This window comes from Cervus canadensis, chromosome 23 (genome assembly GCF_019320065.1).
Source record: "Cervus canadensis isolate Bull #8, Minnesota chromosome 23, ASM1932006v1, whole genome shotgun sequence".
In the NCBI taxonomy this organism is placed as follows: Eukaryota; Metazoa; Chordata; class Mammalia; order Artiodactyla; family Cervidae; genus Cervus; species Cervus canadensis.
The window spans coordinates 39,524,505-39,545,461 of NC_057408.1; the positions used below are offsets into that span (position 1 = coordinate 39,524,505).

At 40.3% G+C, this 20,957-nt stretch overlaps 1 protein-coding gene across 1 annotated transcript in view; it reads left to right on the forward strand.

Moving 5' to 3' along the window:
* The first annotated feature begins 10,377 nt into the window (after positions 1-10,377).
* The window catches only part of KLHL14 (kelch like family member 14), a 138,165-nt gene continuing 127,585 nt past the window's right edge, over positions 10,378-20,957 (forward strand). Inside the window, 1 exon segment of the mRNA XM_043444330.1 lies at positions 10,378-10,396. The gene's annotated coding sequence lies outside the window, so the exon portion shown is untranslated.

Here is a 20,957-nt window from a genome sequence, read left to right on the forward strand (position 1 = left end):
CTCTCCCATCCGCCAGTCTTTGGAGAGCTGCCTGCACCTGGAGGGCATGTGTGCTAAGTTGTTTGAGTCATATCTGACTCTGTGCGACCCTATGGACTGTAGCCCCTAGGCCGCTCTATGGAGGCAAGAATACTGGAGCGGGTTGCTGTATCCTCCTCCAGGGGATCTTCCTGACCCAGGGATCAAATCTGAGTCTCTTGTGTCTCCTGCATTGGCAGGAGGATTCTTTACCACTAGCGCCACCCGGGAAGCTCCATCTGGAGGGCAGGACACTCTTCTTCCTTGTGCAGAATTCCTCTTCCACTTTTGTACCTGCTCATTAACTATGGTTTCTAACCCCTCTTGGATTGAAATATTAGGAGTTAAAAGCAGAAAAGTAGTAGGGAAATTTGTTACATGAATGAGGGTTGCTATAAATCTGACTTCATGCTACCTTTGTCTGGAAGATGTCTAAGCAAAGCCCTTCTCTCATGGAGGCAATGGTAACTAAATTTGGCAAGTCCCCAGCTGTTCCCTTCCAGCTCTAACTCTGCTTTACGCTTCGCCTTGAACTCCTCTCCCTCAATGCCCCACCTGGACCCCAGTTCTCAGAAGGTCCATTCTAGAGAGAAGATTTTTCTCTGCTGGAGTCCCATTGCCTCTTATAAGCCAGCTTCTTTGCTAAGACATAAAATGGCTTCAGGTCATTCCTACATCTAATCCCTCTCTGGACCCTGGGGTTTGCCTCTTAGAATTTCTGGCAAGAGAAAGAAGTTACTTTCTGGAAGTAGCAGAGACAGCTCTGCTCAGTTGCCAACCCATCTCTCTAACACATCTTGTTCGCGCTCCAATTTCCTGGGCTTAAATCAGATTCTGTCCACTCTGAGCTCAAACCCAGAGGAAGCATAGCAAGCTTTCCAAGTAATCCTTGGACATTCTCCCTTACTCTGTTTGCTTGAGGACAGGTGTGTCTCCAACCATCTTCCCTTAGAGAAAGATGTGGCTGTCAGTGCAGTGTTCCCTGAGAAACGGTCCTCAAAATACTTTCTCCTATCCTCTCTTGTAAGATTGTTATATCCTCCATGCAGGTCGGTGTCCCGCTAGGTACAGGTTCCAAGTTTGTGAAACCAGCTCTTAACCTCCTGCTTTAATACATACACATTTTGATCCAGCACCTCACTTTGCTATGCCACATCTGTTGTTTTGTGGAGCCTTGCTCAAAACTTAAATTTTAACACCTTATTACATATAAACACACCAAATTTTTAAAAAAACATTGGATACAGGAAAATCCACCATATTAGCATTAGAGTAATATTGTACTAGAGTATTGGAAGCTATTTAACTATATCTGAAGTATTGAGGTTTCCATGTATTCATTCATTTATTCCATATCAATTGAATTATCATACACAGGCACTGTGCTAGGCTATGAAACCACAGCAATGACCACAAAGAGTTGTGTCCCTGATAGTGGATGGTACAGTTGATAAGGAAGTCATCTGTCCCCATTTTCACTTGCCCTCCTTATTTTTCAAAGAAAGATTTTATTAAGCTCTTGTAGTCTTGGTTCAACACTGAAAACACACCACTCTCTTGTGTTGGCCTGTATGAGGCAATCAAGTCAACGTATATATGAGACAGCCAGTTCTTGCCCAAAAGTAACCGGAGTCTATGATAGGAGCTTGTTACCTAAAGTCCTTGCCAAGGTTTTGTGTTATTGAAACCTGAGAGTTCACTTAATCAGAAGTACTTCTTGGTGGAGCACCATGGGTCAGTAGGTGAAGCAATGGCATGGAAAGGACTCTGAGAACATGAATTTTAATTTGGCTCTGCCACTGGCTGTGACCTTGATCAAGTCCCCAGACTTGTATCTCAGTTTCCCTGCTGCAGGAGCGAGAATGGCCTGATAACAAAGGTGTCTGAGTGTGGTGCTCTATTTTCTTACATCTAGAGAAGACAAGTTACCACTCACTGTCTGTTTTTGTGTGTGTTAAAACTGAGATACCAAAAAAAAAAAAGATGATTCTAGATTCCTATAGTTAATGAGAAGTCATCCAAAAGTTGGGACTGAGGGTCTGTAACTCCCCGATCTCTTAGCTTGGTGATATTCATGGCAGTATTAAATATGAGTTCAATTTTAGTGCTCAGTTTTCACTTCCTTTCCACTGTCTTTCACAGGAAGGTTCTGTCCTCAGTCCTTGCCATCCTTTGATGAAAGAAATACATAAGCTGCCTCTTTTTTTAAATATTTTTTTATTTTTGGCTGTGCTGGGTCTTCATCACTATGCTTGGGCTTTCTCTAGCTGCAACAAGTGGGGTTTATTCTTCACTGCAGTGCGCAGGCTTCTCATTGCGCTGGCTTCTCTTGCTCCTGAGCACAGACTCTAGGTTTGCAGGCTTCAGTAGTAGCAGCAGCTGGGCTCAGTAGTTGTGACCCCCTGGCTCTAGAGTGCAGGCTCAGTAGCTATGGCACACTGGCTTAGCAGCTTCGTGGCATGTGGAATCTTCCCATACGAGGAATCGAACTCATGTCCCCAACATGGGCAGGCTGATTCTCATCTACTGCACCACCAGGGAAGTTCTAAGCTGCCTCTTGAAGTCGTAGTTTAAAGATGATACAAGCTAAGGGAAACAAACATGCACTACAGCCTCGCTGAAAGCCAGACATGGCTGAGCGCCAAGTGTGTAAAACAATATGGTGGATCAGGGCTCACGGTTGTTGAGCCATTATGCACCAGGTACTTTATGTGGATTTCTTTAAATTATGAAAGCAACTTCTATAGGGTAACAAACAGCCATTTTACAGGTAATAAAACTATCGTCCAGAGTTGCTGCAACATCTTTTTCAAGATCACATAGTTAGTGGAGGAAGCAGAAGTTTTACCCAAACCTTGTAACTCCAGAGTCCATAGTCTTAACCACTAACTTACTCTGCCTTCCAGAGATGATTAGATTAGATAGAACCTTTTGTGAAGAGGTTTACGGATGAGTGGAGGAGAAAGACTCATAAATAACTGCTATGAAAGTACAGATAAACGTGCAACTAAATTTGTTCAGAGCTGAAGCAAATGGGTGCATGAGAGAGTCTTGCAAGAGAGACAATATCTGAACTTGAAGAAAGCAAATGAGGGATTAGAAGTAGAGATTCTAGGGGCTTCCCTGGTGGCTCAGTGGTAAAGAATCCGCCTGCCAATGCAGGAGACATGGGTTCAATCCCTGATCTGGGACGATCCCACATGCTGCAGAGCAACTAAGCCCACGTGCCACAACTATTGAGCCTGTGCTCCCCAACAAGAGAAGTCATCATCGTGAGAAGCCCGCACACCGCAACTACAGAGTAACCCCCACATGCCGCAACTAGAGAAAAGTCTGCACAGCAATGAACACCCAGCACAGCCAGAAATTAAATAAATAAACATTTTTAAAAAGAAGGAGAGATTCCAGAACCAACTCCATGGGTCTAGCTTACTGTTGCATCTGTAAGATGTGTTGAGAAAGGAACACTGCATAGTAGAGTGTGGCTTGAGCCCAGTACAGCCGCCTCCTTCCCTCATAGATGGCCATCCACCCTTAGACCTTGCAGTAGCAGCACCAAAACTGAATGTAGACCTGAGACTTCTCACTAAGCCTACCCTTCAGTTCCAAGTCCATGGGGTGGGGATAATCTACAACTGCCAAGATATTGCCAACTCAAGCACTGAGAACAAACCCAAGCAACCAGTTTAATACAGCTCCCTTGTGCTCTAAGTAGAAAATTCTGAGATCACCTTAGTTAATCAATAGATGAGTGAATTTTGTAACTCTGCCTGATTGTGGAACCAATCACAGACCAATGGTAGTTTTCATGACAATGGCCTTTCAGGATAATGGTCACCAGCATCCAAGTTAATCTCACATGCCATGTTAACACCAACTTATAGGCAATACAAATAGGAAATGTATTTCTGAATTGGGTTTGAATAATGCTATTGAAGACCTGGCAGTGGAAGTGGATAAGTAGCAAGAATGAGAATGCAAGCAAACATGATAGGAAAAGAGACAGGCTCATTCAAAAACATTTCTCAAGGGGACCACTGGTGGTCCAGTGGTTAACAATCCGCCTTCCAATGCAGGCAACTCGGGTTTGATCTCCAGTTGGGAAACTAAGATTCCCACATACTGCGGGGCAGCAAAGCCCGTGAGCCGCAACCAGAGAAAGCTTGTGAGCCACAAGGAGGACCTAGTGCAGCCAAAAAAGTATTTTTTTTTTCCTCAAGAAATGAAGGCTCAGATCTAGGCTAGAAATCAAGGATGTTGCCCTTTATTGGATGTGGTTTTAATATTTTAAATAGAGTATTATGGAAGCTCAATAACAAGAGGGAAGAAAACTGATTTTTTTCTTCTTTATAATGGTACCCATCAGTTTCTGCCTCAGGAGTCTTCCACTTTGGGCTATTTTGTTGTTTGTGTGTGTGTGTGGTTTTTTTTTTTCCTGTAACAATTCAATTTATCAGGGTTTCCCTGGTAGCTCAGCTGGTAAAGAATCCGCCTGCAATTCAGGAGGCTCTGTTTTGATTCCTGGGTCAGGAAGAATCTCTGGAGAAGGGCTAGGCTGCTCACTCCAGTATTCATGGCCTTCCCTGGTGGTTCAGGCAGTAAAGAATCTGCCTGCAATGCGAGAGACCTGGGTTTGATCCCTGGGTTGGGAAGATCCTCAGGAGGAGGGCATGGCAATCTATTCCAGTAGTCTAGCCTGGAGAATCCCCATGGACAGAGAAGTCTGGCAGGCTACAAGTCCATGGGATTGCAAAGAGTCAGACACGACTGAATGACTAAGCACATAATAATTCATGGGGATAGTTAAAATAGGATTTAAATCAGAATACATTCTGAACTGTTCCACAGTTGAGCATCCGTTTGTTTTAAGTCCCGACCATGTACATACACAGAAGAAAACCTAATTAATTTTTTTTCTACATAGGAAATCCATAGAATCCTATAAGGGTTTTTGTGTAGTGTTGGGGTAGTGACAGTGTAAAATGTTTGCCTCACGATGAGTCATACTTAGAGTAAGATAGAGAAAGATTTAGATTTTCTTATCCCTAGACTTACTGTCCAACTCCTGGTGTTTTAGTCAATGCTATTAGATGGGCACCGGTCAGCGTGAACTTAGAAAGATTTTACATAGAGTTTTTAAAGTATGTTATATATTTTATATAGTACATTTAAATATATTTCCTCATAAGTATTACTGCTGTTTCTCAGGCCTAATAGACAAAACAATCAAAAACTTTCTGAAGAAGATTGCATCACTGGGAAGAAAAATCAACAGGAATAGTCAAACTATTAACTTTGTAGAATATATATTGCATTCTGAAAGGGAAAAGGATTAAATTCCTGGATAAAAAATCCAGGTCCATATTAAAGAGGATTGTGATAATAAAAATAATGTCTACAAGTAATCATTTTGCATCTGTTATTTCTCAATGCTGAATATTTTACACTCAAACTAGGAGTCATTCTTATTTTACACTTGAAGAAAACATGGCTTTGAGAGGTTCAGTACTTCATACAAGTTCTTGTAGCTAATAAGTAGCACAAGAGACTGAAACTCAAATATACAAATGCTAAAGACTGCACTTCGGTACTATGTTTTACTATATAAACATTAAATGGTAGATTTAATCTCCAGGAACATGTAAACTCAGAAATTCAGTTTTGCCAATGGCTTCCCAACACTGGATTTTAATGCTCTCACAAAATACTTAATTCTCAGCTCTATTCTTTATCTTCATCTCAGACATGCTTATCCCTCTAACCAACTCTAGCCTTAGTTCAGAGCCATGCAAAGGGCTGAGAGATACAGACTCATTCAGCATCATACTCATGCTTTCTGTTTACATCCTATGCCTATTATTCAGACCTTTTGAATGGCTCCTAATCTGTTGTTGTTGGGGGTTTTTGACCTGGACTCATGACCCCATGTTGCCAAAAACTTCTTTTTCACCCCCTGACCTTGTGTGTTCCGGAATCCTAACCTCAGTTTCTGATCGCTAATGCCTATCTCCCTGGTTTCTGGTCCTCTTACTTGCAAATCTCTCCCTCAGCTGACCTCTCTGGAATTAATCAACAGTCCACCTGCCAGTACCTTTTGTGCTTACCCAAACTCCCAGTCCTGGCCCCTCTCGCTTTATCTCTGGTCCATTGTCTCCTCAACTCTATTAGAACATGCTTTGAAGAAATGGTCTAATTTTCAAAGAAGCAAAATCAGTTCAAAGCTTTACAAAACATGAGCCTTGAAAAATAGCGTTCACTACGAAATCCCAATACTAAAGATATTGACATGCTGATCACGTGTCAACAGACCATGGCACCAGTTATGACTCGAAAGAGAACAGTAAGCAGGAGTATAGAAATCAAGGAGCCACTTGGATGGCATGTATTTTCAAATGCATAAGGGTCTCTGACTAGCTTATCGCTTCTAAATTACCATCTTCTGGAAAGCAGACACTTCATTCCAATTTGGATCCCACACAACATGCAATATAATGTCTGACAGCAGTTAGTCCTCATACATATATATTGAATTAACTAATTGATTGACTAATGCTTAATGAATTGACTGCAAATAGTCTTTTGATCTCTTGGTCCCTTAAGAAGATCTTTGGCACTTTGACTAGCAGGGCATGTCTATAACCATCTATATCAATTTCCCTTGCCTGTGCTGTCAGGATTCGAGAAGCCAAGAAAGGACTGAAATCCATTTTGTGGTCTGGAATGCATCTTCACTTCCTGAAAAGAAATGAAAATTAAATAATAAAGTCAGGCAAAGAAAATAACACACTAGTCCATGTTGTTCAGGCCTCTCTCTCTCTCTCTCTCTCTCTCTCTCACACACACACACACACACACACACAGTCTTTCAAGGTATATCTATATCTGGACAGAGGAAAGTAAATGACAACTCAGGACAAAATTAAAAGAGAACAAAATGTTCAACTACTGACATACATTTGGGGACAAACGGAAAGTAGCATTGGGATTTTGAAAATGACGGGGGTGGCCCCGAGGGTTTTTAAATGGACTGCTTCCCCTTCTGCTTGAACTAAGAGCCCAGAGGCTGTGTCCCATCCTGAGTGCCCCCAACATGTTCTCATGGGTGAGGTGGGCCTCTAAGAGGAGGGGACTTAAAAGAAGACTTTGTATTGTTCATGGAGCCTTTCAAGCAGAGCAAGGGTGGAATTCCATCTGTTCAGTTCGGTTCAGTGAGCCGGTTCACTTTTAATGGTTCACTGGGTTGTGACACCTGGTAGAAATTACAACCAATGTTTGCAAAAAACCTTTCTGTGATCCTTTATGAAACTGTGTAGCATCTGGGAAAGTTTCCTTTAAAGTTTTCAGCTCTTTGTGTTTCTAATCTGTTCTAATCATTTCTCTCCTGGTGGGGGGAAAAAAAAAGTAGCATTAGAAAATGGCCACTGAAAAAAGGAGTGTATTTGCAGAGCTCTGCTTTGTGCACTGGCTTCATTTGTCTGATTTCAGACAAACACAGGAAGTTACCAGGCTTTCACTCAAGGTTTGCATTCACCTAACCATGTGAGTTTTACACACAGCAAGAGCTGTGAATGGCTAACAGTCTTTGCAGCAGCCTAGCAGATATTTTACCTTGAGGAACAGGTAGAATTCCACTCTGCTCGCTTGAATGACTCGCTGAACAATACCAGGTTATTAAGTTTTTCAGCAGCGAGAAGGTGATGGGGGAGGGAGCTCCATCTGATATCTGCTCAGTGGCGTCTTAGAAAAAGCCCATGTGCTTGCATGGACCTCTGCAGGAGGCCAAGTACTGATCAGCAATGATTATGGTCTCGGTCAAATCATCATTTGCACTGACCTAGAGGACAAGAAATAAGGCACAATGATATGACGAGGTAAAGTGATGGATGGCTATTTGCAGTATGTTCTTTCACACAGCGCATTGGGCGGGATGAAGAAGAAACCCTGAAAGTTCAACAAATAAAAGGATATTCCCACTACACTTTGGGAAGCCACATCAAAGCAGACAGACCTTTTTCTCACAAGGTGAAAGAGGCAAGCAACCTACTGGGAGGAAAAAAGAGAAAGAGAGAGGAATGCTTGAGGGGTATTTTCACTGCAAGCACTGGGGATCTGAAAAGAATGTAAAAGCAAATTGGCCACATCAGGCACCAAGTCCGGCTGATTATGCCTTCATCATCAAATGCTGCGTTGAATGTTTTTGTCTGATTGTGCATTGTACTTTTCAGTTCACTCCAGCATTTCCATCTGACCATTGCTCAGGAAAGTGGTGGCAGGGGGGTGGGTGGGGAGTGTGTAAAGCAAAATGGACTAGCCATCTTGGGTCTCAACAATAAAGAGCTTCTCTGTAAATATTTCATCAAATAAAAGTATCCAGTTTTGTTTTTTGCTTTTGGGTTTTTTTTTTTTTTTAATCAACAAATACCATTCAAAAATAGAGAACTCATTTCAGCGATACTTTCACCATTTTTTACTTCCTATACATCTCTGGGGTTGCTGTATTTATTCTGCAGCTCAATTTACTATGTTACTCATCCTAAGACCAGCCACCATCTCTACCTGCTGCGTTCACAGTGCTGTGGTCTTTCCTCACCATCACTTCTGGTATCATCATTGCCACATCAAAGCAGATAGGGCAGAGAAATGTTGACAGAAACAATCTAATGGGCATTTTGCTTTTCTAAGGTCTCCTCATGTTTCTTATGAAAGCCCTTCCTCTAGACTTTTTGGGGGTTGATTGTTGGATGTTTTCGTCTTGGCTGTGTCCGTATGCATTTGACTGGTTCAAACTCTCTTAACTGTCCTCGTCTTCTAACAAAAGTGACTGGATGGCTTATTTTCAGCATGTGGGAAGAAGGTGGGTGAACAGCAAGATCTCTAATAGTATTTAGAGCAATATTTCAGCTCCTTTTCTCTTTACTAATCTTCCTTTCCAAATCTTCTCATTTCCAACAGTGAACTTCTCCAGCAAATTAGTTTTAATCAGGGGAAAACTGGGTGACCTAGGAAGAAGCTAAGAGGTCAACTCTGTTTACTTTACATATCCACGCTTCTTTTAGGAGAAAACAGTGTTGTAAAATGCTTTGCATGCTAATCACCTCAACAAAGAGTCAGTACCAAAAACCCCCTATAATTAGCACTGAATTTTTATGAAAGTCTGTAACAAAAGAAAATGCTTCTCTCTTTCTCTGGAAATGAATATGAAAGTGAAAAGAGAAAACTGAAACATATTAATTTTTAAAAAACAAAAAGCTTCTGAGTCTCTGGAACGCACAAATCAGCCATTTGTGTGTCTGTGGGTTAAATCTTTGTTTGAAACTGCTTCTGAAGTGAACCTGGGTGGCATTTAGAAATCACAGCATGATTAAAGATTGCTGGCATGCTTTACAAAAAGGGAAGAAGAAAAAGAGGAAGGTCAGGCCTCACTAACTTGTTGGAATTTCTGGAAGACACAACTGACCATGAAGACAGGAGAAGAGAATGGACACTCTACTCTTTACCCGTTTTTTAAAGAAAGCTTTTCATAGTGGTCTCTGTTTGACACTATGAAACGTCTTCAAACAGGTAAATACATTAGGATGTGGGGAAGAGTTTAGAAAATGTCCAATTATTCCCTGATAAAATGGGCCCTAAAGGTTGTCACACTGAGTGAAGTAAGTCAGACAAAGAAGCAGAAACATCATATGACATCTCTCATAGGCGGAACCTAAAAAGACATGATACAAATGAACTTATTTACAAGACAGAAAAGACTCACAGACTTAGAGAAGGAACTCATGGTTGCCGGGGGAAGGGATAGTTAAGGAGTTTGGGATAGACATGTGCATGTTGCTATTTTTAAAATGGACAACCAACAAGGACCTACTGGATAGCACAGGGAACTCTGCTCAATGTTATGTGGCAGCCTGGATGGGAGGGGAGTCTGGGGGAGAATGGATACATGTATAGGTATGGCTGAGTCCCATTGCTGCTCACCTGAAACTATTAACAACATTGTTAATCAGCTATGTTGTTATTGTTGTTTAGTCATTAAGTCATGTCCAACTTTTTGTAACCCTTCCGTTCATGGGATTCTCCAGGCAAGAATATTGGGTTGCCGTGCCCTTCTCCAGTGGATCTTATAAAAGGTTTAATAAAAAATTTTAAAATGGGCCTATTTGTTCATTCAAAAGGCAACTTATGTAAAAACATGTGAAAACCGCTAAAACAGAGAAAGGAAACTGGCACTTATTGGACGCCGCTTGTGTTCCAGGCATGTCACACGCTTGCGCTCACTGAATCTTCACTCAACCCTGTGAGGGAGGTACGACTGTCCTCATTTACTACATGAGCAGGTTGATGCTTCATGAGATTAAGTAGATCGCCTCGAGTCACCCAGTTGGTAAGTGAGTGGGAGAATGGGGATTCAAACCCACTGCTAGCTGGCTCCACACTTACCTCCACCCTACACAGACGCCTGGGCAAACTGATGTTGGTGTCTCTGGCCCTTGAGTCCTTCACCTCCCTTCTCCACGGAAGGGGCCTCTGCCAGCCTCTCCCTGATCCCTACTGAACTGATCCTGGATTTCTTCATTCACAGTAAGATCCCAACGCTCTAGTATCACATGAAAGGTATTTGAATCTCCGCTCTCCACCCTCCCATGTTTTCACCCTGAAACCGAAGGCATTTTTTCTCTAAAAGGAAATGCAGGAGTCTGCAGGGACTGACAAAAAGAGAGGCTTTCTGACTCCTTGTGACCTGCTCCTGGCTCAGTGTGAGGCTTCCCTTCCTACTGAATACCTTTACATATGTGTGTGCGATGCTCCGTGCCGAGTTCAGCAACATCTTTTGGCTAACTAGCTGACATTTTGGTGCTTAATAAAAATGGACAGAGCCTGAGGAGGTCAGTTACAATAAGGGTACTGAGCTAGAACCTCACTGAGAAGGAAGAGGAAAAACAAAAGAATAAAGTGGTAGAACTGAAGGGAAAGTATAACAGATATGCTTCGGTAATGATTATATTAGTTCCTATCATAAGCATTGTCCCTACAGCCAGGGAAGGCTTTTTTTTTTTCCCCCTGGGAGGCCTTTTAATATTTTAAAGGTTCATACCCCTCAGCTAGTAAATTTTAGACACATTTATACACATACATATATGTACTCATATACACACATCTCTAAAAAGGAATCATGAGTTCACTATTTATAAACTTCTGAAAAACTGAAGCAAATTAATGGATGAAAAGTTCATTTTTTAATAATCTTCCATTGAGACTTTTTTTGACATCCTGGAGTATCACAAAATCAAAGTACCTTATGTGCCAGTTCTAGAAGTATTTAGGCCTTCAGAGAATAAATGCCCTGAGGATTTTACCAGAGGATTTGCTGGAAAGGGAGAGTCACTTCCTGTAGATCTCCAGGAAATCCATTAATGATCCCCACCATCATCAACAGGGATTCCCAGGGACATTCAACACAGCAAGGTTAACCTTTGTCTTTTGTGCTCCAACGTGACATTTGGCCATGATTGTGAGATCGTCCTCAAAGAATGTGAGTGAGAAATTAAAATGTTACCAAGAGTCATTTTCTTACACTCCACCTTAGTGATTCTCACACATTTTGCTTCAGGAGACTTTTACACTCTTAAAAAAATACTAAGTACTCCAAAGAGATTTTAGTTACATGGCTTATACCTATCAATAATTAGAAATGAAAAAGCAGACACTTAAAAATATATGTCAATTCATTCAAAAAGATAAGCCTGCTACATGTTAGAAGAAATCACAATTTAGGAGAAGTAATTGTATTATCAAAATAATTAGTGAGAATTGTGGTATTTTTGTATATGTTTGCAAATCATATTAGTTTCTGGTTTAATAGCTGACAACCGGACTCATGACTGTTTCTGCATTCAATTTATTGTAATGTGTTGCTCTGATAGGAACATATGAAAATCCAGACCTACACAGACACATAATTTAAAAAGAGAGGGCATTTTTGTGGCCATTTCAATATTCTTTCTTTAAAATAATTTTGTTCATTTATTTTTATTTTTAACTGTGCTGGATCTTTGTTGCTGCACGGGCTTTTCTCTAGTCTCTGGGCACCAGCTTCTCGTTGTTGGTAGCTTCTGTTGTCGTGGAATAAAGGCTGTAAGGTATGCAGGCTGTAGTAATTGAGGCATATGTGCTCAGTAGTTGTGGGTCCCTGGCTTCAGAGAACAGGCTCAAAAGTCGTGGCACACAGGTCCCAGTTACTCCACAGCATGTGGGATCTTCCTGGTTTAGGGATCGAACCCGTGTCTCCTGCGTTGGCAGGCAGATTCTTTATCACTGAGCCACCAGGGAAGCCCTGAATATTCTTTTTTGATATTACATCAAAACTCAACAAGTGATATTTCCCTGTAGTCAGTTGTAGTATATGAAGTTATACTGATTAACTTTTGTATTCTGTTACATTGAAATCCATTGGCCAGCCTCAAATTTTTCATGAATCTTTTACCCATGTATGATTTTGTATCATCAAATATTAGTATTGGGTAAATATTGCCGCACTGAATTATACAAAATTTCTAAATGTTGACACATATCATTACACAATATTTTAAAAATACTATCCATTAATAGTACAATCAATTGCATTAGGTAAGTGCTTAAATTAAATTTATAATAGTCAATACAGGTTTTCCAAAATTCTATTTTTCACTGGAAAGCTCAAATTTCACCCTTGGCAATAAATAGTCAGTTGTTTTTCTTGAAGTGACAGGTTTATGTTGTTAATTGTCTAGAGAATTTTTGCTATATATCCAAGTCTGAAAATACCTGTCAGTCATTCTGTCAAATCAAATCATGTTTCATGAAAAAGAAAAGGCTAGTTTAGCTTGCAATCCAAACAGTTGCACAAGAATGTTTCCTTAAGACAACCACTATACTTTGGTATACAGGAGAAATTCCCATTTTGTCATATATATTATCTTTGATATGTATGCAAGGTAAAGACGTAGTACAATTAATTTTTTATTGCTTCATCAAATATTGTAAGTGAAACTGACAATACTTTTAAACTGGAAGTACATGGCATTTAAGAATATAATAACTGAAACTTCCCTGGCAGTCCAGTGGTTAAGACTCCACACTTCCAGTGCAAGGGGCACAGGTTTGATCCCTGGTCAGGGAACTAAGATCCTACAAGCCACATGTGGTGTGGCAAAAATAAATAAATAAATAAATAAAAAGATTATAATAATTGCTAGTTCAGTTTGATGTCACTGCCTTGGTTCAAGACACCAACAGGTTTACCCACATTGCTTTTCCACCATCAGTACAAATATTAACACAGAAAAATGCAGATAACATTTTTTTATTATTATAAAATTAGTTTTGACCTCATGAGCTTTCTGAAAGGTCTTCAGGCACTCCCATGCATCTATGAATCACATTTTAAGTACTGCTACTCTACATGGTTAATCTCTTGTGCTTACAACTATGAAAAACTTGAGGACCTTGACGGTATTAGAAACTCTGAATCCTTGCCTTCAAGTCTTCTCTGATGGCTTACCTGTGATGGTGTTATAAGTTATGAATAACTGTATGAGTTTGTCATGAAAGTTCTTCATGGTGAGTGTGTTTCAGTTAGTGCTTTGTCTGCTGGCTATTTTAACTCATCTGATTTTTAGCTCTGTATTTAATGATTACTCAATTCAAAAATTTTCCCTCCTTCTCTTAAGTCGTGCAGGTTGGATTGTTGAACAATTCCAGAGCAGATGTATTTTTTTTCATCTTCAAATTCCTAGCATAGTATACTTTGGAAGTGTTCAGGGAAGGTTTGATGAGTTGAAGGATGACAGGGCAGTTGTCTCCCAGGGTGATATGGGTTTTATTATTGTTTCTTTAGGGGAAGTAGTGGACGGTGATATGGAAATTATCTAAGGCAGGATCAGTTTTGGACACTGTTACTCACTTTTTTTGTCATCTTTATTTTTCTCTTAAAAAAACTCAATGCTGCATTCATGTTGCTGAGCTTACAGGCTGTCTGAATGTACCTGTCTAGTTACTTATCTTTTAGCATACCAGAATTCAAGAACGGCTTTCCTTTGAATTACTAGGGAATTGTGTAATGACTTACTTTCTCTTACCAGGTGATATAGTACCTTGGTATTTCCTAAGATTTGGTGTGAGTTTTTAGTGCACTAACTGAGGAAAGTCATGTAATCAAACTGGTTTGAATTCATCCCAACTATATCCTTGAAAAGAGTGTTCCTCTAACTAATATTGTTTTACTTTATTTCTGGCAAAAACTAATATATCAACCAACATATATCAATTATACTATGTTTTGCAAACTATTTCATGCACATTTGCATTTTCTTTCATAATAATGAAAGATAATCTATATAAGGGTTTCCAAGGTGGCACTAGTGGTAATGAACCCACCTGCCAGTGTAGGAAACATAAGAGACTCAGGTTCAAACCCTGGGTCAGGAAGACCTTCTGGGGGAGGGCATGGCAACCCACTGCAGTTTTCTTGCCTGGAGAATCCCATGGACAGAGGAGCCTGGCAGTCCATCGTTCACGGGGTGGTAAAGAGTCAGACACAACAAGCAACTTAGCATAGGCACAGGCTGGAAAATCAATACACGTAGTCCTGTTTGATGTTAACAAAAACTCTATGAAGCAAGTATTAAAATCACTCCCAACTTACAGATGAGGAAACTGAGGCTCATTGGGATAAATAACTTGGTTTTATGGCTAGTAAATTACAGAGGTAGAACTCAAGCCTGATTTTCTGACTCCAAAGCTTCAGAGTCCTTTCCACTAAAGCATACTCCTGGAAATTTAATTTTAAGTTATTCTTATTGAAAATACTCCAAATTCTTTATCAGAAGTTTGCTTGAAAACACTGTGGTTTCGGATTTTCTTTTTTTGGAAAGCTTATGAAAAGATTAAGAGTCTTAAGATTGATGCTATTTTTTAAAAGTCTCAGAGCTGAGAGAGAATATTATCAAACCCTGAAATATTTGGTTAGGATGACAATCCTATAATATTAGTAAAAGTATTTGGCTAATGCCTTTAATAAACTTAATACTTATATAGGTGCTAGGTTTTTTTTAGAGGTCCTTTATTTTCTCCCATTTTCTAAAGATAATTTTTATTTTATTTTTAATATAATTTAAAATATAATATTTAAGCTATATTCAGTAAACTAATGAAGCATAATATCCTTACTTAGATTATAAGTATAATTTTAAAATGGATTTAAGAATTATTTAAATAACTCCTAAGTATTCTATTTACATTCTTAAAAAATTATATTCTCCCATCTAATAGTAGTTAATAATAACACATGAAGATTGGCCTCATGACTATGACACAATGACTATGTTGAGTTTGTGTCTTGTCTTAAAATGAAGACAGTAAGTCAGTCTCCGGAGCACATCTGTAAGTCAGTGGGTATTAACCTTTGTCAAATGTTTATTTATTAGCATCTAATAAATAATCAGAAAATGGAAATGTTTTCCATAAAGTTTCCTCTTCATTCAAGTGAATTTACACTAAAACTCCATAGATTTTTTCCCCCTAATTCCTTAGCAAATCACACTTAAATATTGTTCACTTAGGTGTTCATTCATTAGATAACATTGCTTTCCAGTATAGTTTCTAATGCCAGAGAACCAAAGCTATAGAGACAAAGAAAAAAATAAAATGTAGTCCTGCGATAGCTTGTGTTTATTCTTTTTTTACCTGCAGTTAAATTGCATCAACTCAGATGGTATATTTGGTACCATAGTATATAGTATATTTGAATGGTATGGTATATTTGAATCCGTTACATACTCAAATGATATTATATGTCAGATGGCTGAAGACTGAAAAGGTATTATACAATGTAAGGTGTTATTATTAGTGCTATTTTAGTACAAATTGAGTCACTTTATTGCCTGGCCCAGTTGTCTGTAGACTGAAGATAGATGAGATAAAAGAAATATAAATAAACGTTCAACCAGTCAACACATAGGAGTCCCTCTGATTTTACTTGTGAGGAAAAATTAAGGAATATTAACTTCTAAGCATTCTAGGTGTATGGATGTGAAGACATCACGGCTCACTCTGAAACATGATTCTCAAACTTGAATGAGCATCAGAATCACCTAGAAGGCTTATAAAAACGCCAGTTGCCAAGCCCACCTCCAGGGTTTCCGACTCAGTGGATCTGGGTCAAAGTCCAATCATTTGCATTTCTAACAAGTTCTCACGTGATGCTGATGCTGCTGGCCCAGGGACAGCATTCTGAAAATCCCTGTCCTAGCATAACCAGCGTCACACTAGATGTTAGGTGTAAAACTTAATAACAAATGATCTTGCAAGTGAATCTGTTACTGTTCTTGTCACTAAGTCGCATCTAACTCTTTTGCAACCCCATGAACTGTAGCCTACTCCTCTGTCCATGGAATTTCCCAGGCCACAATACTGGACTGGGTTGCCATTTCCTTCTCCAGGGGGGTCTTTCCAACCCAGGGATCAAACCTGGGTCTCCTGCGTCTCCTCCATTGCTGGGGGATTCTTTACTGCTGAGCTACGAGGGAAGCCCAAGTGAATCTGTAGCCATCCCATTAATCAATGTATCTATAAAAGTAATAGTGTTAAAAGTTGCAGCTGCGTTTGTAGCAGAATGAGAGCGAAAAGGAAAACAGGGAAAACCCTGTAATAAATGATTTCAGTAGCTGAGCCAGCATCAGTGAAAGAGAAGCTTACATTGCCTGATCTATCTGCACATTGTCTGAAGACTCATGAGAGTGAGTGTTGGAAGTGCCAGCCCTACTCAAAGATAATGACTTGATAGCATCAGATTTGGAAACAGAAAAAAATAAACACATTAACAGGAGGAAAGAAATACAATCGCTTCTTCCTCAAGGTAAAAGGGACACTTGAAGTAAGCTTTGAATGTCTTTAAGACACTGCATTTCATCCATATGTAACAGTCCTAGCCTTAAGTCTGATAAAGGTTAGCTTCATGGAGCATGGAGGGCACCACTAAGTGATCAATTGCTTTAACAGACAATCTGGCTTCTTGCACACACATCTGTCCTTGGGGCCGCCACCCTCCTTAGAACCCCTGTGGCCAACTAGCCACTGCAAACCTCTCCCCTTTCTGTGGACAAGAAGCAGGAATACCCATACCTTTATGAAATTCTAAGCAGGACCAGGGATATCTCCTCTCATTCCTGAACTCATACAAACATAACAAAGCCACTATTAATATTCAGACACAACTTTTACCCTCACAGTCAAAAGTCATGCTTAGGGGGGAAGTTGAAGTCATTGCAAGTAGGAAGACTCTGCCTGAAGTTAACCCTTAATCCTAAATGGGGTCTGTTTTGGTTAGTAATCTCATTCAGCTATGAATTACAGTGAGGGATTGAACATGCAGGTTTTATTCTGCTGAGTGATCAAGATGGTACAAAAAAAGCCGAGCAAACTTTTTTGGTCAACTCAATATCATATGAAAGGGATCCCATCACAGACAGTCCTGAACCAGTGTGCTGACTTCATAGAACCATCAGAGATGCAGGCTCTGGCAAGCTATCTGATTTACCAAGCCCACCTGCCTTGTCATCAGGGGCCAGGTTGTACTGCTGAGGCTCCAGCGAATACAGGCACATTTCAGGCAGCTGATAGAGAAAAGGAAGAAAAAGGGCGTACCCCCATTTTTTAAAGGAGACAGTTTATAAGCCCTACACAAAAGCCCCTCTTGCACCTAGCTTGAGGAAGGCTGGGAAATGATAACTGGGCAGCAAGGAGCATGGGTGAAAATTAAGACTTCATCATTAAAGAGAGAAAAATATGGATATTGGGTTAGCTCATAGTAATTTTTGCCATCAAGTACCAGAAAATCAAAATTCCTACTTTCCACCACAGAAAGTGGTAAAGGCATAAAACATACCCACATTGGGGCTTCCCAGGTGGCTCAGTGGTAAAGAACTCACCTGCCAATGCGTGAGATAAAAGAGACACGGGTTCGATCCCTGGGTCAGGAAGATCCCCTGGAGAAGGAAATGGCAACCCACTCCAGTATTCTTGCCTGGGAAATCCCATGGTTAGAGGACCCTGGCGGGCTACAGTCCATGGGTCTGTAGCAAAGAGTCAGACACAACTGAGCAACTGAACATGGCCACACACCCACACTGCACACCCACCTCACAGCTGTGAGTCTCACACTTTTGGAACATAAATGCTCCCTAGAGTACTTGCTGAAATGCAGATGCTGGCACCCAGGAGACTCTTAAGTTGGCCCTCTGATTTGGTTATTGTGATTCAAGAGGTACCAAGGACCACACTTGGAGAAACCCTGCCTTCCAGCCCCTTACCATTTGTTAGCTATCTGTCCACTACTGCCTGGAATCTTATTGACTATCCCTTGATAACAAATTCTGTTCTGTTCCCTTTTAACTCTTTTATTCTCTAGAATTAGCTCTTACAAATAGGTTGGACAGACTCCCCCAAATATTTTATCCAACAGTGCAGCCAAGTTGGAAGGATATTAACAGATGGGTTTTTAACAATGCAAAACCCCTCTTCAAAGGCAGGTGGTAAAAGTCTCCCCCAGAAGGAGTTAAGCTGGGTCCCAAAGTGGAGGGGCAAGGCCATGCCTTTGGATGACTCTAGAGGCTGGAAGCAGTTGGATCAGGCACAGTAGTCAATCTAACTGTGAGTGATTAATAGCCAAGCATGATCTCTAGAGCTTTATTTCCCAGTCCCTGCTCAGCTTCCTGTTTAACACTCAGGTAAATGTCAAAAATGGACCTAGGGATTATAGCTGACAAGGGGTAAGTGCTTTCATGTTGTCCTCCAAAGGTTAAGGTTTCCCAGACTCAGTGGGAAGCCCCCAATCTCCAATAACCATTAATCCACTCTTCCCGGGTAGGAGTGAGCATATTTATGACTGCAGTCACTAAAGGGTGAAATAAAGATTAGTTTTTAGTTAGGAACGCAAAGCTTTTGAGATCAATACAAACTCACTGCTGAAATCAATCTAAAGTTTGGAATTTTTAAGTAAAGATTTACTGGGCTTCCTTGTACAGTTAATTTTCCAAATGGGAAATAAGCTCAGAAATGTAACATAGTAATCAAATTGAGTAAACACTAGTCGTTGGTAACCTAACCTGGGTCATGCACATGTCAGATGAGTGTGTAAAGCAATAAAAATGCCCATAACATGGATTGTAAATTTGCCAATAAACAGGTAAAACCAAAATACACATAGAGATTTACATGATCAAAATACTGGCAGCTACATTTGCTGATTTGAAAGCATAAATAATCAATAGACATTAATAATGAAGTTATTCATGCATTTCCCTATTACTGTGCATATTAAGTGTTTCAATTATTTCTACTTAGTTTGATAGATAAATGTATAGCCATATTTTATGAAAGCCTTCAAAAAGGATATAGAATTGTTCTTGAAAACAAAAGCTACTGTTTGGATGAAAGAGCAAGTGGACCGGAAAGACATAGCTTGTTATACTCTGCTGTTCATGTTGGATGCATGTATACAATTTATTATGAAATTTCTTGAGATTTGACAAAGTAATTGTCTGGCAAACCATAGCTTTAATGATTTTTTTTCTGTTTCATAGGAAAAGACTATAGGTGTTTTAGGAAACTGCTTTAATAGATCAGTGTCTATCAGTAGTTTTTGCCTTGTTATATATATGTAGGTTGTGGATAGCCACGGATATTTTAAGAGGAGTGTGATTCCATGTAGTAAATTCATTTTCTTCAGCAGAGTAAGTGCATGAAAGCTTACAGTAAGCTATAACTTCAGAAATTATTTAAGTTACCCTTGGGCCTTCACAGGAGAACTGCATATCTTCTCAGTAGGGTATCTGGGAGAGCAAACCGCAGAGCATCTCCAATGTGAAGGGGATTCTGGGAGACAGGCACCAGCTTCCATTCATTTCTGACCAGGCTATTGTAATAACTGCAGGTTGATGTCCCGCAGTGGTCAGAGGGTAGAATGTTTAACTACTGCTGATCTAGCTGATTCAGCTGATCTACTGCTCAGACTCATTTGCCACCATTTGTTGCCTGGATGCCAGAGAAGGGCCCTGACAGCCCTTTGCCTAAAGCACATGCTTTCCATTCAGTGCCTGCCCAGGGGTGGAACTGGACCAGAATTTGAAGACTGGGAACTGATTGATGCCTTTGAAACATTTACAGAGGAGAACAAAGTTTTGCTTCCTGTTAGCATCTGCCACCTGATGCCCTACTTTTGGGAATTATACAAAGCCACTGAGCAAACAAGTACATGTATTCTTAAGTAGTAAAACCCACATAGGTGTCATTGTTGTTGTTGTTGCCAAGTCGCTAGGTTGTGTCCGATTCTTCGTGACCCCATGGACTGTAGCCTGACATGTTCCTCTGTCCATGGGATTCTCCAGGCAAGAATACTGGAGTGGGTTGCCATTTTCCTCTCCAGGGGATCTTCCGACCCAGGAATTGAACCTGCATCTCATGCATTGGCAGGCGAATGGCTCACCAGGGAAGCCCCTCGTAGGTCATGGGACACAGGTAATATTTCCTTCTCTTCTATGGCTATTACTTTGGTCCTAAAATAATGCTTTAATAGATTATTCACTCTAAGGATGGGTCCAGTAGTTCTTAAGTTTTACAAAGTGTATATATAGAGTAATTAGATATACTATATATGTATGTCTGCGCTTCTCTGGTGCCTCAGACGGTAAAGAATCTTCCTGCAATGCAGGATACCCAGGTTCGATTCCTGGGTCGGGAAGATCACCCAGAGAAGAGAATGGCTACCCACTCCAGTATTCTTGCCTGGAGAATTCCATGGACAGCAAAGCCTGGCAGGCTGCAGTCCATGGGGTCACAAAGAGTTGGACATGACTGAGCAACCAGTACTTTCACTTTCACATATATATACCTATGTATATAGATGTGTA